The sequence below is a fragment of the Aotus nancymaae genome, unplaced genomic scaffold, assembly GCF_030222135.1.
Source record: "Aotus nancymaae isolate 86718 unplaced genomic scaffold, 86718_ANA_hifiasm-v0.15.2.pri h1tg000028l, whole genome shotgun sequence".
Lineage (NCBI taxonomy): Eukaryota > Metazoa > Chordata > Mammalia > Primates > Aotidae > Aotus > Aotus nancymaae.
In genome coordinates, this window is record NW_026988441.1 from 18,371,588 (window position 1) to 18,395,806 (window position 24,219).

General features: G+C 44.6%; 1 protein-coding gene across 5 annotated transcripts in view; it reads right to left on the minus strand.

Moving 5' to 3' along the window:
- Nucleotides 1-23,852, minus strand: part of GARRE1 (granule associated Rac and RHOG effector 1) — an 86,587-nt gene extending 62,735 nt beyond the window's left edge. For 3 of the 5 annotated variants that reach the window (XM_021676565.2, XM_021676566.2, XM_021676564.2), the window contains exon 1: nt 23,794-23,852. The gene's annotated coding sequence lies outside the window, so the exon portion shown is untranslated. Of the gene's footprint in view, nt 1-8,266; nt 8,470-13,224; nt 13,411-23,793 lie in introns of those variants that run through there. The other 2 variants (XM_012438523.2, XM_012438533.3) reach the window with 2 other exon arrangements.
- Between the last annotated feature and the right edge of the window lie 367 nt (nt 23,853-24,219).

Consider the following 24,219-nt stretch of genomic DNA (forward strand, 5'->3'; position numbering starts at 1 on the left):
AGTTTCGCTCTTGTTACCCAGGCTGAAGTGCAATGGTGCGACCTCGGCTCACTGCAACCTCTGCCTCCTGGGTTCAAGCGATTCTCATGCCTGAGCCTCCTAAGTAGCTGGGATTACAGGCTCATGCCACCATGTCTGGCTAATTTTTACATTTTTAGTAGAGACAGGATGTTGGCTAGACTGTTCACCATGTTGGCTAGACTGGTCTCAAATTTCTGACTTCAGGTAATACACCCGCCTCAGCCTCCCAAAGGGCTGGGGTTACAGGCATAAGCCACGGTACCTGGCCAAGACTTTCAGTTTGGGATGTTGAAAAAGCTCTGGAGAATGGATTGTGGTGTCAGTTATACAACATTGTTAATGTACTTAATGCCACTGAAATGTATACTTAAAAATGGTTAAAACTGTAAATTTTGTGTTACGTATGTTCTACCACAATAAAAAATATAAGTCCATAATGACACTAAGAGAAATTCCATTGGTCATCTATCTGTGGAGGTGTTAAGGCACCAAGCTATTATTCTAAAAATTGTTAGCGGGAGGGGGGTGAAATCAAGCATTTATCCTGCTTTTCTTGTTTATATAGTTTTTTTTTTTTAAATACTCCATTTAGGAAAGTTCTAAGTGCTTAATCAAAGAAAATTAGCTAATAAATACAGAAGAAATGCTATGAAAACTATTATTTTGCAACTCTAATGAAATAGTGGATCTAGCCAATGATTATTAATTATTGTTAAAATGATTTGGTGAAACTTGATGGGGAAGTTTATGATGAAGGAATCAGGCATGATAACATCTGAACCCACTAATTATGTTTACTGTCATTACAGTGGGAAACTAGATACATAATTATATGCCTACTGTTGTGACAAAATAGGAAGTACACAGTACCACTCAAAAAGTATTTTTGCCTAAAATACTGAATCAAAATCTAATCAAGTCTCTGTATCTAGCAAATAACTTATAGGAAACATGAGAGACAGACAAACTCCAAATTTCACATTTTTTCTTAGGTCTTTTCAATTGTATTGTTCATAAGTAACCACTGATCTTATTAGGCTAGGTGAGTTACGATTCTGATAGACTCTTGAGAGCATTTTTTACCAGCTTGATCCTCTAGTTTCATTTTATTCCTTTCTGTCGCCAATCTTTAATCTCTCTTCTGCATGTAGTTTATGAAGAATTTATATCCAATGGTCTCTAGTACTTAGAATAAAATCAAACACCTTACTGAGACCTGCACAGCCCTGGCTGCCTCTCCAGCCTCATGTTGTGCCTCCTGACCTTCACTCATCATTCTGCAGTCACACCATTCATCTTCCAGTTCTTCTAGTGCCCCAAGCTCTTTACACATGCAGCTGCTTCTATCCAGAGAGCTCTTGCCTCCCTCCTATTCATGATGCTCCCTCTATCTCCTTTAGCTCTCAAAACAAGTGCTACACCCTTAGAGAAGCCTTCCACAGCCAACCTGTCTAAACCAGGGTCACCTCACCCCTACAATGCTGTCTTGCCTTCATGACAACTTGCAATTATCTTACCAATTTGCACATGTACACCTTACCACCTGGCACATAAGCTCCTAAAAACAGCAGTGGCTTGTTCATAGCTGGATCCTCCCAAGTGTGCTGGCCGACTCTCTGGAAATCTGACATGAATGAGCCATTGTTCCAGTGGTATTGTGGTGCAAACCCGAGAAATTGGCTCCTATGGCAAGCTACCTCTCCACCTGAAAGGTGACTGGCCTGTGGAAACCTGGCAGTGGCTGCAGTATCTATGACCTTAAGACAAATGATACAAGGGAGAAGGCAGAGATCATGGTCTCCACTTCTAAAGTCACAGCCAAGTAACAGGATTATCCAGAATTCTCCTCTCACGCTCAGGCCTGACGTGGATGGAGCACACTGGCTATTTCTCTGGGGAGCCTGTCCTTTATCTTTTACAAATCTGTTTATGGCATCTTCCACTGTACATATACACATATGTACGTACACACACACATACATACTTTTCCCCTCATTTCTACAAATACGTATATTTGAACTTTTAAAGTTTCAGGTTTTGAAACTTAATTTACCTTGCCAAAACTGATGATCCAATATGGATGGGCCAGGCAGGGTGGCTTACCCCTGTAATCCCAGCACTTTGGGAGGCCGAGGTAGGCAGATCACCTGAGGTCAGGAGTGTGAGACCAGCCCAGTTGACATGGTGAAACCCTGTCTCTACCAAAAATACAAAAATTAGCCAGGTGTGGTGGTGCACAGCTGTAATCCCAGCTACTCAGGAGGCTGAGACAGGAGAACTGTCTGAACCCAGGAGACACAGATAGGTTGCAGTGAGCCTGAGCTGAGATTGCACCACTGCACTTCAGCCTGGGTAACAGAGCGAGACTCCATCTCTAAAGAAAAAAACAAACAAACAAAAAACAAATATAGATGAACCCTCCAAAGAAGATGTGCCAATATGCATATGAAAAGACAGTCAACATCATTAACTATCAGGGAGATGCAAATCAAAACCACAATGAGACACCTCTTCACAACCACTAGGATGGCTATAATCAAATAGACAATAACAAGTGTTAGCAAAAATGTAGAGAATCTGGAATCCTCATATACTGCTCAGGGGAATACAAAATGGTACAGACATGTTGGAAAACACAGTGGCAGTTCCTCAAATGGTTAAACATAAAATTACCACATGACGAAGAAATTCTACTGGTAGGTATATATCCAAGAGAAATGAAGAACATATGCCTACACACCAACCTGCATATGAATTTTTGGAGCAATATTATCACAATAGCCCAAAACTGCAAACAACTCAAATGTCTATCAATTGACAAATGGATAAACAAAATGTAGTATAACTATACAATGGAATATTATTCAGCCAGGAAAAGGAATAAAGTACCAATACATGGATGAACCCTGAAAACATTATGCTAAGTGAAAGAAGCCAGGCCAGGTGCAGTGGCTCACACCTGTAATCCCAGCACTTTGGGAGGCCGAAGCGAGTGGATCACAAGGTCAAGAAATCAAGACCATCCTGGCCAAAATGGTGAAACTCTGTCTCTACTAAAAACACAAAAATTAGCTGGGTGTGGTGGCGCATGCCTGTAATCTCCGCTACTCGAGAGGCTGAGGTGGAAGAATCGCTTGAACCAGGGAGACTGAGATTGTAGTGAGCTGAGATTGCGCCACTGCATTCCAGCCCTGCAACAGAGTGAGACTCTGTCTCAAAAAAAAAAAAAAAAAAGCCAGACCCAAAAGGCCATATAATATGGTTCCCTTAATATGAACTGTCCCGATTAGGCAAATCCATTGAAACAAAAACTCAATCAATGGTTGCCTAAGGCTAGGGGTGGGGGTGTGGAATGGGGGAAACAAGGAATGACTGCTAATGGGTATATGGTTTATTTGCAGAGTGATGAAAATGTTCTAAAATTGGTGATGGTTGCATAACTCTGAATATACTAAAAAACATTGATTTATATACTTTAAATGGGTAAACTATATAGTATGTGAATTATATTCCAATAAAGCTGCTACAAAAAATATGAAGATGAATCATTCCTAAACAATTCCCTCTTCCGAGAAAAAAAAAACAAACACAGAAAATGTTCTGTCCTCTCCAATCCACAAAAATGTAAATCCCAATATCTACCCTTGATAATGTGGAGACACTACAGGAAATTCTTTAGGCAGATTAGTGAAGTTATTGTCTATGAAGTTCAAAGCCCAACCATTTCCATGTTTTTAGTCAGTTCAGACTGACTCAAACCATATTTAGAAATGCATTCTAGAAAAATGCTTTGAAGAATTTTATTCTCAACATTCACACATTTAAAGTATCTATCCAGGCAAGAGAAAAATGCCTGGAAAATTCAGTGCTTTGCTCGGACCCTCCTTAGAACTCTACTTTTTTGGCTCCCTTTATCTGTTACCACATTACAAAGTGAAGCAACTCTGTAGGCTGCTAGCATGAAAAGATGCTAGCGCTGGCTCCCTTACCACTCTGGCCATTGTTAGTTGCCCCTTTGAGCCACTCCTCCTCTGACAGACCTTAAGTGCTGTGCCCTCTCTGTTTCTAAGAGCAACATATTCCTTCTGGGAGGATCCCCAAATCCATCTCTCTAGCCTAGATCTTTCTCCTGTGCTCCAGAACCCAAATACCTAACTGCCTAGTGGACAGGTCCCAAAATCAAAGTCCAAAACCAAATGTCCCAAGTCTTTCGATATGCCTTCTCAGTCTTGGCAAATGGCATTACCATCTGCCTACTTGAACAAGGTAGAAACCTGGGAGTTATCTTCTACTCCTCACTCTCCTTCACATCCAATTAATCATGGAGTCTTATCCTTCCTGTCTTCTTTTTTTTTTTTTTTTTTTTTTTTTTCAGATGAAGTTTTGCTCTTGTTGCCCAGGCTGGAGTGCAATGGGCTCATCTCAACTCAGTGCAACCTCTGCCTCCCAGGTTCAAATGATTCTCTTGCCCCAGTCTCCCGAGTAGCTGGGATTACAGGCATGTGCCACCACGCCCAGCTAATTTTGTATTTTTAGTAGAGATGGGGGTTTCCCCACGTTGGTCAAGCTGGTCTCGATCTCCCAACCTCAGGTATTCGCCCCCGCCTTGGCCTCCCAAAGTGCTGGGATTACAGGCGTGAGCCACTGCATCTGGCCCCTTTCTGCCTTCTTAGTATCTCTCAAGTCCTTTCCCTTCTATCTTCACTGCCACACCAAAGCTACTGTTTTTACCTCCTGCCTAAATTACAGAGGTGCCTCCTGAGTGACCTTCTAAATGCCTGGGCTACTCCCCTTAGAGTCAATTTGATCATGCCACTCTGCGCTTAAAATCCACTATGGCTCTCCACTACCCTTCCCAATTTTCCTACATCACCCCGATACCACCCACTTCCTACGTGTGCCATCTTCCCTCTCACCACCTGGCCACATGTTTCATTCCTCTGTCTGGAAAGCTCTCTTGACTCACTCTCATTCCTCTTGGAGGTCTAACTTAGCACCAATTCTTCTGAGAAGCCACTTTGACAGACTGAGCGAGGGATCCCTCTGCTGCCGTAACACCCTGTTTTTAGCCCCATTTTAACAATAACTCTGCTGTACTGTAACATACTAGATCACAACTGCCAGTTTGCTGTGTTTCCCTGCCACCTCCAACCCCCAGGATCACTGAGCTCATTCAAGACATCCAAGGGTGCTAAGCACATTGTAAACATTTAACAGATACTTGTTGAATTATTGTTTCATCCTCAGTATTTATTTAATTTTATTTCTTTACAATATTCATGAAATCACCCTTGCCAACTACAGAGGTAGTAGTTAGATGCTAGAAATAAGGTTCTGCTTAAAATAAATAAAGCTACTGAAGACATTCCACGGCCACACAAGTACTCCCCAAAGAAATGGACCAGTCACTAAGTGTCTATGACATGCCAAGCATTATACTTGGAGCTTTAGGTATCCAATCTCTTCAATCCTCACTAGAACTCTAAAATAAAAACACTGACATTAACTGTGTATAAGAGCCAGGCACTCTGCTATGTACTTTACATGTGTTATCAAATTTATTTATTTACTTTTGAGACAGGGTCTTGGTCTGTTGCTCAGGCTGGAGTACAGTGGCTCAATCTTGGTTCACTGCAATCACCACCTCCTAGGTTCAAGCTATTGTCTGGCTTCAGCCACCCACGTAGCTGGGACTACAGGCCCGTGCTACCACGTCTGGCTAATTCTTATGTTTTTAGTCGAGATGGTTTTCACCATGTTAGCCAGGCTGTTCTCAAACTCCTAACGTCAAGTGATCCGACCTTCTCAGCCTCTCAAAGTGCTGGGATTACAGGTATAAGTCATCGCACTTGGCCATGTTATCAAATTAGGAGGTTATCACAATGACCCCATAAGGTAGGTGAGGCATCTAACGAGGTGAAGTGAGTTCTTCATGTTCTCACTACATGGCTAAGGTAGTGGTCACCACACAGCTGGGTCTGGGATATGGCAACCTGCTGCCAGAGGCTGAGCTCTCCATCCTTGCACCATCCCACCTCTGTCAAATATCCAGACCATGGCATTCCATTTACCACTCTTAGGAGATGGTTAAGGCTGTCAGCTTCTTGGAACTGATGGGAAGTTGAGTTGGAGCAATGAAAAGTAAAGTGACCTCTCTCTAAGAGATCATACTCCATATCACTGCTGATGATTCCCAAATTCAACTCTCTAGTCAAGATCTTCCTCTCCAAGGACCAGACCTATGAGACATCTCTGCAGGCTCTTTAAGTTTTACCCTATCACAGCCAGGCATGGTGGCTCACCCTCATAATCCCAGCACTTTAGGAGGCCAAGGTGGGTAGATCACCTGAGGTCAGGAGTTCAAGACCAGCCTGGCCAACATGGCAAAACCCATCTCTACTAAAAATACAAAAATTAGCCGGGCATGATGGCAGGCACCTGTAATTCCAGCTACTTGGGAGGCTGAGGCAGGAGAATCAGTTGAAACCAGGAGGCAAAGGTTGCAGTGAGCCAAGACTGCACACTGCACATCATCATGGGTAACAGAGCAAGACTACGTTTCAAAAAAAAAAAAAAAGTTTTATTCTGTCACCTTTCCATTTCCCACTTCTCCTGCTGTATTTACTGCCTTGCTTGGTCAAAGGCACTACCAACTTTTAACCTAAACTTAGGGTGTTATCCCAGATGGTCCCTGTCCTGTTCCCTGACCTGTCTAGCCTGTCCTTTCAATCCTGTCAATCCTGTTCACCACAGTGCCTGTTCTGTAGCAACTGCTCCATAAATATTACCTTTTGTTACTATTACATCCTACATGCTTCTCATTCCCTCCTTTACTCTTGTACTACTCAAGAACTTGACTTCCAGAGAAAGCAAGATCAAGGCACAGAAGCTAATAGAATGCCTTCTATGAGGACAAGAAGCCAGTCTGCCAACATCTCAAGCCCTAGCTCCTTTTTTTTTTTTTTTTTTGAGACTTGCTCTGTGGCCCAGGCTAGAGTACAGTGGCACGATCACAGCTCACTGCAGCCTTGACCTCCCAGGCTCAAGTGATCCTCCCACCTCAGCCTCCTAAGTAGCTTGGCTAATTTTTATTTTTAAATTTTTTGTAGAGATGGGATCTCCCCACATTGCCCAGGCTGGTCTCAAACTCCTGGGCTCAAGTGATCCTCCTGTCTCGGCTCCCAAAGTGCTGGTACTACAGACATGAGACACCATGCCCCGTCCCTAGCAATTTCAATGAAAGTGCACAGAAGTGGCTGGGGACGGACCACGTGGAAGGCCAAGGCAGGTGGATCATGAAGTCAGGAGATCAAGAGCAGCCAGGCTAACATGGTGAAGCCCCATCTCTACCAAAAATACAAAAAATTAGCCAAATGTGGTGGCACAAACCTATAGTCCCAGCTATTCAAGAGGCTGAGACAGGAGAATTGCTTGAACCTGGAAGGTGGAGGTTGCAGTGAGCCGAGATCGCACCACTACACTCCAGCCTGGGCAACAGAGTGAGACTCCATATCAAAAAAAAAAAAAAAAAGTGCACAGAAGGTATACTTAAACACTAGCTGATAGAGTACACAGCATACTCTAAGTAACAAACTAATAATTATGATAATGTCAGATGGAACTAGAAACTAACAAACGGCTTTAATCCCAGGGAACCAAACATTCTACTTCATTCCATTTTATAAATTAGTAATTAGTCATTCAATTCTTTAACACGGTGGTTCTCAACAAGTGGGGAAAAGTATAATTTTGTGTCCCTCCCTGCCTCACCAACATCTGGCAATGTCTGGAGATGTTTTGATTGTCACACTGGACAAGTGCTAGTGGGTAGCATCCAGAAGTGCTGCTGAACATCTACAATGCACAGGACAGCCTCTACAAAAATTATCCACCCCAAAATGTCAATAGTGCAGCTCTTAAGAATCCCCAATAAACTAATGCTTTGAGCACCTTCCATATTCAAGTTAACTAATATATGACAAGTTATTTCTTTCTGGGGAGATGATACAAACTTTCTCCATTAATTAAGCTATAAGAGGTCCATAAGCTAGAAAGAGCCATCATCAAAAAAGAGACTGATAAGTCGTTTAGAAAACAAACGCCGTGAGTTCAGAGGAAGGAGGGTGCCACAGAGGCTGAGACCCTCCTCAAAGATCTCGGACAGCAGACTGGGCTCCCCAGCCCACTTCAAGCTGTCAGTCAAGGCCCCCTAGAGAGTATCCAGAATCCACCTTCCCATTCTTACCTGCAACAGGGCCTGTCCCTTCTACTTAACCTTTCCTCAAGCAGCAGAAGCCACAGGGCCATGACATCCCACCCACACTGTTACTGCTGAAAAAAGCCCTCATCTCTTTCACAGAAGTGCTGTCCTCCAACCAAACAGCAATCACTATCTCTACCCACAAGGCTGAAGACATGATGTCACCTCAACCCAATCATGAAATCATGTTCCTATGATTCCCAGAGGAAGAAGGTAGTGAAAGACTAAACTGGAAAATGCCTTAAATGGCTCAGGCCCTAAGGCCTTGTCCTCTGCCACCTAAAATCAGTGCTTAGCAGCAGCCAGCCAGGAGCCACCTCATTTCCTGTGCAACTGCAGTAAAAATAGGAAGTGGGGGAGGAAGTTCACAAAGCAGAAACAAAGTAATCACTGCCTAGCTTCCTGAACACAAATCACTGAGCAGGGAGGGTATCATTAAAACATCACGACAGAAAGGCAGGCATGGAGAACAAGGCCAGAGGAAAGGAAGTGACACTTTGGGGTGGGGTCCACGAAGCCCAGACTATTTCTGTGCCTGAGACACTGCTCCAAAAGGAAAATGGGACAAAATTGGATACTAGCCTATTCTACAGAAATGGCTTCCAAGGTATTAATACTAAAGCATGTTCACTTGAAGACATGCAAAAACTGAACTTTCTAGCAGAGTAAAAAATATCAATGAAAAAGTTTTAAGGAGGCCAAGATTAAACTATTTTTCTAGTCAAGAGGTAGCTACTAAAACAAAACAAGGGCCAGGTGTGGTGACTCATGCCTGTAATCCTAACACTTCAGAAGGCCAAGGCAGGAGGATAGCTTGGGCCCAGGAGTTCAAGGTTGCAGTGAGCTATGATCATGCCACTGCACCCCAGCCTGGGTTACACAGCAAGAGTCTCTCTCTCAAAAGAAAGAAAGAGAGAGAAAAAAAAATTTTTTTAAACAAAACAAAGAGCTACTATAAAATTGATCAGTTGACAAAATCCGAAGCCCATGTTATCCTATATTGAGCTATGAAAACTCAAGTAAATAGGGGAAAAAAAAAAAAAACTACTGAATAAACATTCTAATCAGTGCCAGAATCTATCATAAGCAAAATAAAGAGCCTTCTACACCCATCCCCTGCCGACACAGGTCAGCCCTGTGAGGCTCCAGGCACCCGGGATGCAGTGGGAAAGGAGCCAGATGCAGCACGTGCTTGCTACCAGTCTCACGTGGGAACAACCTGCTTTCACATGGTGATCCATGACCGCCTCTGGTGCTGACATTTGCTCTGTAACAATCTACCACCACAAACCATGGCGTTCCTCTACAAAGCCAAAGCAAGTTATCATTAGCGGTTCTGAAGAGCTTTTATATTTGGTAATCTACAAACAACTGATCATTTCATTTAAGCAGAGGAACAACTTTTCTAACCACAGGGTGAACAGAGCCAAAATTTACTTTCAAAATAACACGTTTTAAAAAAAATAGGTCAAATGTGCTACATAGTCATACAGATAAAGAACAGGCTTAATTTTGTTTCAATTGAGGGGTGGTTTGTTGTTTTTATTTTTGGTGGGAGAGGAACAGGAAGATCAACGTGTAACATTATTTTTAAACGGTCACTACATTTATAAGTAAAAAAGTAAATGAAACGGGTGGTAATCACCACATATTCAATTTCTTCTTTCTTTCTTTTTTCGTTTTTTTAAAGAGACGGGGTCTCACTGTGTTGCGCAGGCCAGTTTCAAACTCCTGGACTCAAGCAATCATCCCACTCTGACCTCCCAAAGTGCTGGGATTACAGGTGTCAGCCACCATCATGCCTGTCCTCAATTTCTTTCTTTCTTTTTTTTTTTTTTTTTTGAGACAGAGTCTCACTCTGTCACCCAGGCTGAAGTACAGTGGCCCAATCTTGACTCACCACAACCTCTGCCTCCCAGGTTCAAGCAATATTCCTCCCTCAGCCTCCCTAGTAGCTGGGACTACAGGCATGTGCCACCACACCCGACTAATTTTTATATTTTTAGTATAGCTGGGGCTTCATATAGCTGAGGACACGGCCATGCTGGTCTCAAAACTCCTGACCTCACAATCTGCCCGCCTCAGCCTCCCAAAGTGCTGGGATTACAGGCGTGAGCCACCATGCCTGGCCGTGTCCTCAATTTAATACAAAGTAAAATAGTGAACATTTAATGAAAAAAAAATCTAGTAGTACTTGGTCCTGTTGAGGACAGACCTAGCTGTCTCATTTTCTGGTAATAAATCGACTGAAGTGTACTCTAAGACTGTTGTTTTAGTCTTCTTATGAAGTCAAGAGCTCTCTCTCAAAACCTGCTGCCATCAAACAAAACAAAACAAAACTAGTATTAGAACTCTTGAAGGAATTCTATTAGAGGAACACTGTGAGGAAAAAAAAAAAAATTTGTTAAACAGAGATCTTCAAAGAAAGAAGAAACAAAAAAAGGAACAAATCCCCGCCAAGGAAAGTTTTATCTACAAACACATACAAACCACCACCCATCACCAAAGGATGAACAAAGCTGGCTCCTAAACTTCCGAAAAAGTTTGTTCAGGTAAAATGAAGGTTTCGTCTATTAACTAAAATAGTCTTGGACCATTAAAAATTTCTGCATCAAATGTGCCCAAGTACTATGAAAACATTTGCGACAACAAATTGTGCTGGTGGTAGAAATTCAAGTGTAAATCAGGGAGTGAAAATAATTTATTTCTAAGTAAACAATTTTCTTTCAAAAAAAATCACAAAGCAATGATATAATTTCTTAAAAACTAGTTTGTAAAAAAAAAAAAAAAAAAAAAAAAAAATTAATAATCTACACCAGTTAGAAACCTGTGGTTTATTTTTGTTAGTGTGGTACGATGTGAAAAAGCCCACTTATCCTAACAAAAGTTTTCAAAACTTGTAAAAAAAAAAAAAAAAAAAAGTTGAATTGAAAACTTATTGTGTCCATTAGAAAGTTATTTAACAAGACTTAAAATTCTATTTTTTACTTTTGTTTTCACGTATTTTTTATTTATTTTATTCATTTTTTTTTGAGACAGAGTCTCGCTCCGTCGCCAGGCGCCAGACTGGAGTGCAGTGGCGCAATCTCGGCTCACTGCAACCTCCGCCTCCTGGGTTCAGGCAATTCTCCTGCCTCAGCCTCCTGAGTAGCTGGGATTACAGGCACGCGCCACCATGCCCAGCTGATTTTTGTATTTTTAGTAGAGACGGGGTTTCACCATGTTGGCCAGGATGGTCTCGATCTCCTGACCTTGTAATCGGCCCACCTCGGCCTCCCAAAGTGCTGGGATTACAGGCGTGAGCCACCGCGCCCGGCCTTACTTATTTTTTAAAGACAGGGTCTTGGCTGGGCACGGAGGCTCATACATGTAATCCCAGCACTTTGGGAGACCAAGGTAGGAGGATTGCTTCAGCTCAGGAGCTCAAGATCAGCCTGAGCGACATAGTGAGACTTCATCTCTACTAAAAATAAACAAAAAAAAAATTAGCCCAGTGTGCTGGCATATATCTGTAGTCCCAGATACTTGGGAGGCTGAGGTAGCAGGATAGCCTGAGCCAGGGAGATTGAGGCTGCAGTGAGACCCTACAGGGTCTTGCTCAGTTGCCGAGGCTAGAGTACTACAGTTGTGTGATCACCACTCACCACAGCCTCAATCTCCCGGGCTCAGGCAATCTTCCCACCTCAGCCTCCAAGTAGCTGAAACTATAAGCACACACCACCATGCCTGGCTAATTTTTTAATTTTTTTTGCAGAGACAGGGTCTTGCTGTGTTGTTCAGGCTGGTCTTGAACTCCTGGCCTCAAGTAATCCTCCTGCCTAGGCCCTTCAAAGTGCTGGGACTACAGGCATAAACTACCATATCTTGCCCGAGAAAACTTAAAATTCTATACTGCCATTCTTAACTACTTTGCACTGTGGAACCTATCCAAAATTAACCACAAATGGGGGGAAAAAAACAAGTATTTATCCAGAAGCTTATATATAAACAGGTAAATCAAGCTATAATTTAGAAATTATTTTTCTCACTATGGAGAGGAATTATATAAATTTTAGATAAACTTAAGATTCGAGACCATCTTATGAATTTAAGGCATCTGTAAAAAATTTTATCAATAAATATAACATCTCTTCCAAGCTGAGAACACTGACCCCAATTTTGCATATCCGGCAGTTTCCCATCCCTCAAAAAGACCAGAAAGGCAGAGTCACAGCCAGGAAGCTCATTCTTCCCTACAAACATTTCAGCAGATCAAACGTTAAGAAATGAGAAAATTCTAGGTGATTCCTAACCATCCACTCCCTAAGCAGGAAAGACAGCCCCAGAGAGCAGGCCCACAGTGGTTCACCTCCAAGCTGGCTTCCAGCTCTGCCACTTATTTGTGCCATAAGCCTTCACATACTTAAACATTCACCAAGGTTCTACTAAGTGCATAGCACTGCTCCAGGCATCCAGGATGCAACGGTGAAAAGACAGACTTAATACCTGCTCTTAAGGAGCTTACCGTAATAGGGGGAAAAAGGAGAAAAAGCTCAGGCCCTCACCTTTCAGGTAGATGCTTCAATACAAAGAAACTTCATGGAAACCAGGCACTTCCAAAATGCAGTAGTTATTGTTATAGGTATGGGAATCAGACTGATCTACATGTGAATTTCTGCTCTTAGTAAGTATCAGCTAAATAGATGGCACTTACTAACTTTAAGCAAGTGGCCCAACTTTTCTGCCTCAGTACTGCTGACGATTAAATCCATAAAGCACAGCCTCTGCCATACCCTCAGTCTCCGTAATAAAAGCTACTGCTCTGAAAGAGTCCGTGGACTGGTAAGAAGGTAGCATTTCATTTCCATTGCAATTCTTCATTTTGGTCTTCTACTAGTCGAAAACAAACCCCCTCGAACCCCCAAAATCGTAGAGTTAAAACAACTTTCAGAAATAAAACTTACCTTCCTGCAGCTCTGGCCCCAATTCCCAAGTCCAACCAACAAACTAAAAGAAGTAAAGCCCTGTGTGCGGAAGGGGAAAGAAGTCATGGCTCCTCCCATTTCCCTGCCCATCACTCCCTCCTCTTTCTGCCCCAAGACAGAGGCAAAAACAGAAGGGACACAGCTGAGGAGAGGCATCACCTCAAATTACAAAGTACATGACACTGTGACTCAAGCACAAGGATGCAGCGCATTTTCTCCCACCTTGACACCCAGGAGCAGCGCAGGTCCTTATGGCTAATGAGAGGAACCACTTCCGCCTCTTCCAGCCTAGGTCACCAAAGCCTGCAGCATTCAAGTCTGGGAGCCAAGCCAGCTTTCCCCAGCCTCTGTTCCCATGCACATACATCCAAATCTGGGACCTGGGGGTGGGGTGAGGGAAGACGCAAGTATTTCCAGGTTTCCTGACCATAATTAGCATGTCACTAGTACTTAATCCCAAAATAATTTTTAGTAAGAAAATTAGATTTTTGTCATGTAATATCTTGCTCTAATTCCATTTTCTTTTTTTGTTTCTTTTCTTTTTTTTTAAGACAGAGTTTCACTCTTGTTCCCCAGGCTGAAGTGCAATGGCATGATCTTGGCTCACTGCACCTCCGCTTCCTGGTTTCAAGTGATTCTCCTGCCTCAGCCTCCTGAGTAGCTGGGATTACAGGCGCGCGCCACCACGCTTGGCTAATTTTTTTGTATTTTTAGTAGAAACGGGGTTTCACCATGTTGTCCCAGCTGGTCTTGAACTCCTGACCTCAGGTGATCCACCCACCTCAGCCCCCGACAATGCTGAGATTATAGGTGTGAGCCAACATGCCTGGCTGACTAATTCCATTTTCAAAAGTCTTCCCATTATGATTCTTTGCAAAGGCCAATTTGAAAAAACACTTAACTGACAGTGGCCCAGACACAAGGAACACAGTCAAAAAGACTAAAAAAAAAAAAAAAGAAGAAAGAAAGAAAAGCAATACCATATCTAGGCATGAATCCTAGAAACAGACTCATGGTTAACGTAGAGGTCTGTGTCAAGTACACTCACTGGCAGCACTGTCTACGAGCACCAACCTGGCAATAACTCACGTACCCTGCATTACGAGGATTGCTAAATACATCATCACATAGGAGCACCTTACAGCCATTCCAAACATCAAAGCAGAGCCACCACACTTCACTGAATCAAAGATGCCATCATTTAGAAATCATATCACTGTCTCATATACACCAAGAAAAACTCTGCCATATAACAACGACACATCATCACACGACATATCCCAATTTCAGGCCTCCTCAAAGCTCTTGTCTTGTTTCTGTTTCCTCCGCCTGCTTCATGCTGGCTGGTACACACACCCTTGGAAAAAGTTCCTTTGTGTCTGTCTAGAAATTACCATATTTAATATCCACCCTTTTGATGAAACCATCTCGGGCTACCTCAGTTCTCAAGGAGCCTTTTCTTACTCCTGCAGGCTCTGCTGTCTCTGTCATTAGCTGTGTGCTCTCCCTTTCCAAATGAACTGGGAGCATCAGAGACAAAGGCTGGACATATCTTCATACTTACTGTCATGCACAGCACTGGGACAGAGCAACAGAGACGACGACGACAAACACATACCTCCTGAGAACTGTTCAAAGGACTTTACAAATATCAATTCAGTAATGCCTCACAACCCCAGGAGGCAGGTATCACTACCTCCCCATTTTCAGAGGAGGTAAACTGAGGTCAAGGCAGAGGCAGGCCTTGAACCCAAGCCATCTTGCACAGTCCTCACTCTTAACCTCTATGCTACGTTCACTCTACATAACTGCCACGTACATCATAGACATTTATTGTTAAAATGAAAACATAGGCTGGACACAGTGACTCACGTCTATAATCCCAGCACTTTGAGAGGCCAAGGTGGGTGGATCCCTTGAGGTCAGGAGTTAGAGACCAACCTGACCAACATGGTGAAACCCTGCCTCTGTGAAAAACACAAAAATTAGCCAGGCATGGTGGCAGGTGCCTGTAATCCTAGCTACTCAGGTGGCTGAGGCAGGAGAATCACTTGAACTCAGGAGGCGAAGGTTGCAGTGAGCCAAGATTGTGTCGCTGCACTCCAGCCTGGGCAACAGTGCAAGACTCTGTCTCAAAAAAAAAAAAAAAAAAAAAAAAAAAAAATTCACATCATACAAAATGATATATAAGAAAAAGCTAAATCAGCCTAGCAGCCTGGTTTTCTGGGGTCCCATCCCCAAATCAACCACTGTTTCTTTTCTATCATTCCAGAAATTATTTCTGCACTTACAAATTATTTCATGTGTATCTATCTACCTATCTATCTATAGAAAAGGAGACATTATTTATTTCATTTACTTATTTATTTTTAGATGGAGTCTCACTCTGTCACTCAGGCTGGAGTGCAGTAACGCGATCTCAGCTCACTGCAACCTCCACCCCCCTACCAGGTTCAAGCAATTCTCCTGTCGCAGCCTCCCAAGTAGCTGGAACTACTGGCACACATCACCACACCCAGTTAATTTTTGTATTTTTAGTAGAGATGGGGTTTCACCATATCATCAGGCTGGTCTTGAACTCCCGAACTCAGGTGATCTGCCCACCTTGGCCTCCCAAATTGCTGGGATTACAGGCATGAGCCATCATACCTGGCCTATATATATTTTTCTAAACAAATGAGCACATGTTACTTCAAAAATGGAGAAATTTTTTAAAATTAGAAAAACACAAATGGGCAAATATATACTGTTTGGCACGTTGCTTTTTTCACTGATTATTTCTCTGAGCTTGATCCACATCTGTACCTGTGCTCTTTTTTTTTTAATTCAAAGATGTGAATATTTTTACATTTTAACTTCATGGTTTTTCATTAAGTCAGAGGATCTTAGTGTGCTCGGACTTCATCAGGAAACAGGATCACAAAAAGCTTTTAAACATATATACTGGGAATTATCTTGGCAGCCATGTGCAGGCTGAATCGAGAAGCAGAGGCCAGGCAAGGTGGCTCACGCCTGTAATCCTAGCACTTTGGGAGGCCAAGGCAAGTGGATCACCTGAGGTCAGGAGTTCAAGACCAGCCTGGCCAATATGGTGAAACCCCATCTCTATTAAAAATACAAAAATGGGCCGGGCGCAGTGGCTCACGCCTGTAATCCCAGCACTTTGGGAGGCCGAGGCGGGTGGATCACGAGGTCAAGAGATCGAGACCATCCTGGTCAACATGGGGAAACCCCATCTCTACTAAAATACAAAAAATTAGCTGGGCATGGTGGCGCGTGCCTGTAATCCCAGCTACTCAGGAGGCTGAGGCAGGAAGAATTGCCTGAACCCAGGAGGCGGAGGTTGCGGTGAGCTGAGATTGTGCCATTGCACTCCAGCCTGGGTAACAAGAGTGAAACTCCGTCTCAAAAAAAAAAAAAAACAAAAAACAAAAATTAGGGCCGGGTGCAGTGGCTCACGCCTGTAATCCCAGCACTTTGGGAGGCCAAGGCGGGTGGATCACGAGGTCAAGAGATCGAGATCATCCTGGTCAACATGGTGAAACCCCGTCTCTACTAAAAATACAAAAAATTAGCTGGGCATGGTGGCGTGTGCCTGTAATCCCAGCTACTCAGGAGGCTGAGGCAGGAGAATTGCTTGAACCCAGGAGGCAGAGGTTGTGGTGAGCCGAGATTACACCATTGCACTCCAGCCTGGGTAACAAGAGCGAAACTCCGTCTCAAAAAAAAAAAAAAATAAATAAATACAAAAATTAGCCAGGCGTGGTGGCTCATGCCTGTAATGCTTGAACCCAGGAGGTAGAGGTTGCAGTGAGCTGAGATTGCACCATTGCACTGCACCCTGGGTGACAGAGAGAGACTCCACCTCAAAAAAAAAAAAAAAAAGAGAAGCAGAGAGACCTACGAGGGACATGTGACATGCTGCCACATGTACCTAAGGTAAGTGGAGGACTAAACAAAGCAATGTAGACAATGTCCTCAGCATCAAACCTGGTTAGTGTACTGAGTCAAAGGACTCAGCACAGGACCTGAAGTGCTGTTAGTGCCCAGTTAGACACTGTTAGTTATTTCAAGGATTGGTCCCACTTTCCAATGTCATTTCTCTCTATTCCTTATTCATATCTGTCTTTTTTTTTGAGACGGAGTTTCGCTCTTATTACCCAGGCTGGAGTGCAATGGCGTGATCTCGGCTCACCGCAACCTCCACCTCCTGGGTTCGGGCAATTCTCCTGCCTCAGCCTCCTGAGTAGCTGGGATTACAGGCACGCGCCACCATGCCCAGCTAATTTTTTGCATTTTAGTAGAGATGGGGTTTCACCATGTTGACCAGGATGGTCTCGATCTCTTGACCTGGTGATCCACCTGCCTCGGCCTCCCAAAGTGCTGGGATTACAGGCGTGAGCCACCGCGCCCGGCTTCATACCTGTCTTTACCCTAAATCTCCCACAGCTCAAATACCTCATGCTTGCTCTCATCTCCACACCGTTGGACATGTCCTGCCCATGCCCAAGAGTCCACCCTTCTTGCTATAGTGCTGGACTTACCTTTTCCCACAGTACTCAGCTCAAGAACAGCCTTCTCCAGAAAGTCTTCCCTGAGAACTGCAGGCTAAATTCCCTGAATGAGCAGTTTAGGAAGAGCTTATCTGTCATTACTTCCCACTGTTTATCAGCTTTGGCAATGTACCCAGAAACAAGCAGTTTCATAGGGACTGATTTAGGCTATCTAAGCTCAAAGATGACTGATGTATGAACCAGAAGGCCAGTTAGTAGTTTATGAATACCAACAAGAGCTAATACTCTCATTGAATACTTATCACAGGTGCTGGGTAGCATGCTCAGAGTCCTCACTGCAACACTAAGGGGAAGTGCCACTATTATCCCCATTCTACAAATCAGAAAATTGAAAGATTAGCCAGCATCCCAAGACCAGGATCTGATCCAAGCACCTTAGATGCAGCACTCTCAACTACTCACATTCTCTCTTACCAAGAAATCTCCACATGAAGCTATCTTCTACTCAGAGGATACTGGAAGAACAGATGCTAAGCAAGGGAGACCCTCACAGCCAGAGGCATCAACAGGGACACGTCCATCTGTGCGGTAGTGCAAAGGCCTTGTGGAAGGAACGCTGTATACAGTTGCTCTGGTCAGGCCCCCAGACAGTGCTAAAGACACACCAACTAATTCCTCTCTTGGACCTGCCACCCCAGTTTCCAGACATCATCCCAGGCCTCTCCCAGAAACACAAGTATTTCTTCTGAGCATACAAAATTAAGTTTAAGCTTTCTGGCTACACATTCCAAGCATGCCTTCTTAGGGTTATAGCTGGGTCAGTTTGGTTGAATTTAAAGTTTTCCCTGAGATTTTTCAAACTACATTTACAAAATGTCTTTTGACTTAGTATCTTTTCTGTGGATAGCTAACTTGTTAAAACATTTATTCTATTTCATTCTCAGATGATCATTCATTCCTTCAACAAATACTTCATCATTTCCAGGACACTGTGTTCTGGGCCCTGGAGATCAAAGCAGTGACCAAGACACTCAAGATCTCTGAAACCTAGGAGAGGCTACTTGGTGTCTCCCCTTCTAGGGACTTGTAATACTTTACGACAATTGCTTATTTGGCATTCATCCCAGGCTGTGCTATTCGACTGTATTCTGATACTCCAGTAAAGTAACTGGTCCATACTGTAGGTACTCCATAAATGTGAGCTAATTCAATTAATGACTCAATTCACTCTCCTCTTTCACATCCAGAGTAGGACCACGTTAAATCTGAAATCCCTTAAGAAAATGGTACAAAGTTGAAATCAAGATGTGGTAATAGAAAGCAAATGGCAAATACAATCCAAATCAAGAAGGAAGATGTGGCCGGGCGCGGTGGCTCAAGCCTGTAATCCCAACACTTTGGGAGGCTGAGGCGGGTGGATCACGAGGTCAAGAGATCGAGACCATCCTGGTCAACATGGTGAAACCCCGTCTCTACTAATACAAAAAATTAGCTGGGCACGGTGGCACGTGCCTGTAATCCCAGCTACTCAGGAGGCTGAGGCAGGAGAATTGCCTGAACCCAGGAGGCGGAGGTTGCGGTGAGCCGAGATCGCGCCATTGCACTCCAGCCTGGGTAAGAAGAGCGAAACTCCGTCTCAAAAAAAAAAAAAAAAAAAAAAAAAAAAGAAGGAAGATGTGATCCATCAGCTGGTAAGAACCTTAGAGTCAGGAAGAACAGGACACCTTGATGAGTGATATTTATTTATTTATTTTGAGAAAGGATCTAGCTCTGTTGCTTGGGCTAGAGTGCAGCAGCACAATCACAGTTCACTGAATCCTTGACCTCCCAGGCTCAAGCAGTCCTCCTGCCTCAGCCTCCCAAGTGGCTGAAACTACAGGCATGTGCCACCACGCCCAGATAATTTTCAGGGCTCATTATGTTGCCTAGGCTGATCTCAAAACTCCTGGGCACAAGCAATCCTCCCAGTTTGGCCTTTCAAAGTTGTGAGATCACAAGCATGAGCCTCTGCACTGGGCCTAAAATTCATTTTTTGAAGAGGCAAAGGTCTCACTATGTTGCCCAGGCTCCAACTCCTGAGATCAAGTAATCCTCCCACCTTGTCCTCACAAAGAAGTCATATTTTCTTCACCTAGAGAAAGTATGGCCTCCGGAAAAAAGAGGGCAGGAGAAAAAGAACTAACTTGCGGAAAAGTCTAGGTCAGGGGTCACTAAGTGGTGGCAGAGATGAGGAAGTAAGGTGGTTCTCTACCCAGAACTCATATCGTGGATGAGTGAGAAGGAACATGTTTTGGGGGAGAGGGTAAGAGGTACAAAGCCAGGCTTCAGAAAATACCCCAAAGTAGATGTAGGAAGAGAAGCAGTAAAGACAAATGAGAAAGTATAGTCACAGATTTCAGGAAATGACCACACTAGTTCCAAGTCAAGAAGGCCAATCAAGGCCAGGCATGGTGTCTCACACCTGTAATCATGAGGTGGATGGATCATTTGAGGTCAGGAGTTTGAGACCAGTCTGACCAATATGGTGAGACCCCCGTCTCTACTAAAAATACAAATATTAGCCAGACTTGGTGGCACAGACCTGTAATCCCAGCTACTAGGGAAGCTCAGGCAGGAGAATTGCTTGAACCCTGAAGCCAGAGGTTGCAGTGAGCCAAGATGGTGCCACTGCACTCCAGCCTGGGCAACAGAGCAAGACTCTGTATCAAAAAAAAAAAAAGGAAGAAGGCCAATCCATGGGAGATTCACAAGAGCAAGAAAGAACAGCTCACTATGCCAAATACCTGCGATCAAAGTCAAGGAAAATGATTAGGCAATTTCTGCTGCATGCATCAATTAGGGGATCCCCAAGAGGGCAGTTTCAGTAGAGATAAAGCCATCTGAAGCACAAGCACAACCTCTGTTGTTGTTTTTCCTTATCCAAACAACATTCAGCCTCTCTGTGAACTTACACTTAAGAGAAAACAGCAACTGGCTTTTCAATAACTCCAAAACACATCAATTTCTTACCGAAACCAACATGTTTTTGCCTACCTAGGAAGATCATCACTTTTCACTAAGGACAAAGTCACAGGAGGAGAAAAAAGTGATTAGCTGGGCATGGTGGTTCACACCTGTGATCCCAGCTCCTTGGGAGGCTGAGGCAGGAGAATTGCTTGAACTCAGGAACTCAGGAGGCAGAGGTTGCAGTGAGCCGAGATCGGCCACTGCACTCCAGCCTGCGGAACAGAGGGAGAGACTCTGACTCAAAAGAGAGAGAGAGAGAGAGAGAGAGAGAGAGAGAGAGAGAGAGAGAGAGAGAGAGAACACCTAACCCATGTGATATCCTAGCCTGCTAGCTTTCAGAAACAATTATTTTCCTATAGACTTGGAAGACCCACTTGACATATGGATATGGATCCTGGTGTATTAGGCTACAGGTTTTCAATAGAATAAACATTTACTAAAATTTTCGCAGAATCACGTGCAATGTGCTTAAAAAAAAAAAAAAAGATGCTTAAAACAAGGTCTTCCAAAAATCCAGAGATAATTTTAGATTGAAAAATCTAGGCTTGCCAAGGGAATCTGAGAACTTTTCTATCTTGGTCTCCAATGCTAACCTACGTATTTGTGTGCAAAAATAGAGGAAGATTAGAATCTCAAATGCCAGACTGAAAAGTTGCCACAACAAACCTGAATTCTTCATATGGAGTTTGTTATCTTGTCAGCAAGAAAGCAAATGAAATGGCAATTAACTAAACTTTTTGCTTTAAAGACAAAAAGAAAAAAATCTCAAACATGAAATATTCCCTGGACTTGTAATGGAAAATGATTTTTTTTAACAAAATATTGTGAAAATTTTAAACAAGATATTGTGAAAATACTGTGATTTTTAAAGAAACTTGAAAACATCTAAGCATATATGAAATCTAAATATGAACTTTGTAAGTAGCCCTTACAAACATATATTTAGAATTTCTGGTCTAAAATATGATAAAATGATAAAGTTTACATATTATTCAATAAATCTGGAACAACTGACTAGCCATTTAGAAAATACTTCATATTTTAAACCAAAAATGAATTTTAGGTAGACTAAAGGCAAAAAAATAAGTAAATAAAACCATGAAATGATAAGCAAACATGGATTTTTTTGTTGTTTTTTGAGATAGAGTCTCACTCTGTTGCCCAGGCTGCAATGCAGTATCAGGACCTTGGCTCATTGCAACCTTCGGCTCCAGCGCTCAGCCTCCCAAGTAGCTGGCACTACAGGAGTGCGTCACCATGCCTGACTAATTTTTTCGTTTTTTTTTTAGTTGAATCCGGGTTTCACCACGTTGGGCAGGCTGGTCTTGAACTCCCGACCTCAAGTGATCCGCTCGCCTCGGCTTCTCAAAGTGCTGGGATTACCGGCATGAGCCATCACGCCCCGGCCAGAACTTTTATAACATTCAGACAAAGAAAAATTTTCCAAATATGTCAAAGAAAAGAAATACCATGTACTTAAAAAATGAACATAATGTTACGGCCGGAAGAGGTGGCTTACACCTGTAATCCCAACACTTTGGGAGGCCTACGTGGGCGCATCACCTGTGGTCAGGAGTTCAAGACCATCCTGGTCAGCAGGGCAAAACCCTGTCTCTACTAAAAATACACAAATTAGCCGGGTGTGGTGGTAAGCATCTGTAATCCCAGCTACTCGGGAAACTAAAGCAGGAGAATCTCTCAAACTTGGGAGGCAGAGGTTGCAGGGAATCTAGATCGCGCCACTGCCCTCCAGCCTGGGTGACAAAGTGAGACAGTCTCCAAAAAACAAGTTACTTTTGACCTCATTTATAAATTTATTCTAAGACAAAATCAGACCGGGTGTAGTATCTCACACTTGTAACCCAACACTTTAGGAGGCCAAGGTGAGAGGGTCGCTTGAGGCCAGAAGTTTGAGACCAGCCTGGGCAAGTCTCCTATTGAAAAAAAGAAAAAAACAAGACAATAATCAGACAAATCCTTCTGGCAGAATTGCTTATCTTGTGACAAACTGGAAACGATCTAAGTGCTCATCAGTGGTTACATCTCGCACTGTAAAGTCCATAAAAATAACAATCTCTATTTGTATTTATTGATAATCACCAAAATCTTGGCAGTGGTTGTCACCAAATGGTAGACGGGCAGATGATTGTCATTTTCTCCCTTAGACTTTTTGTGTCGTCTTGAGCGTTTTGCCAGGAGAGGAGAATGAACTGCTTTTATAATGGGGATGCGGGGCCAGAACAAGCTATTTTCAAACTGCAGGCCCCTCAAGCTGAGTCCTTCTCTGGCAAATTTGTGAGAAGTCTAAACAAAATTCTTATCATGCCAACCAGGCATGCTTCTTTCCTCGCACCGCGCGGCGCAGGAAGACACACCCCTGACCCTGCGCTCGCCCCTCGGGCGCGGGTCCTTCACGCTCAGCCCCGGCCCTCCCGGTCCCCGCGGACCCTCCCTCCGGCCCAATGCGCCAGCGGGCTCTGCAGGGCCGGAAAAGCGCGTTCCTCGGCAGCCCGGAGCCGCCGGGAAGGTGCGCGCAGCCGGCCCGGCAGCCCCGGGGTGGCGTGAGGGCCGCCTCCACGGCCAGCCCCGGCGGACCCTGGCCGTCCGCAGGCCGCTGTCCCTCCGCGGGCTTCCGGGAGCGGGTCCCGGCACCAGCGCGACCTCCCGGGCCCCAGTGACCCGAGGGAGCGCCCCCTTTCTCCGCCTGACGGGCGCAGACCCGCCCCTGCGGTGCCGCCGCCGCCGGGTCCCCGCCGTGCCCCGGGGTCCCTGGTTCGCGCCAGGAGGCCCCTCTGGGCTTCCGTCGGCCCGGCCAGCGCCCGCTAAGCCGGGCGTCCTCCACAGAGGGCGGGTAATGGGCGGGAGCTCACGGCCCCTCGCCCTGCGGCCCCGAGCGGAGGAGCGCCCCGCGAGGCAGTCTCGCGGTCAGCCCTGGCTGCGGCCCGCGGCCCCGCTGCCCACCGCCCACCACCCACCCCCCGACCCCGCCCGCCAGCGCCCGCCTGCGCCCGGCGCGCCCGCTACTCACCTGCGTCGCGCCCCGGCCCCCAGCGAACCACCCTGGACCGGCTGTGTACACCGGAAGTGACGTCTCCGGCCCGGCCCCGACCCCGCCCCGGGCGGGCGGCTGCGGATCCCGCGCCTACAGCTGACCCTCCCCTCGCACGAGCGGGGGAGAGGGCGCCCTGTAGCCTTCTCTCCTGGGGACCCTGATCTCCCGAGAGGGATGGCTGGGGCGGTGGTTGAGGACTGGCGGCCAGAGCCGGAGGTCTTCCCAGATTCTCCACCATGGCTTGGCCCCCGGGCGGTACGGGTCGGCGGCGTCCTCCTGGATTTATTACTGAAATTGGTTACTGGCGTATAGAGCGTTTCCTAGATGCCAGGCCCCGGCGGGCACTGCAGGAACGGGTAGTGCTGTCTCTGACATAGGTTTATTCCTTAATGGTAAACACAC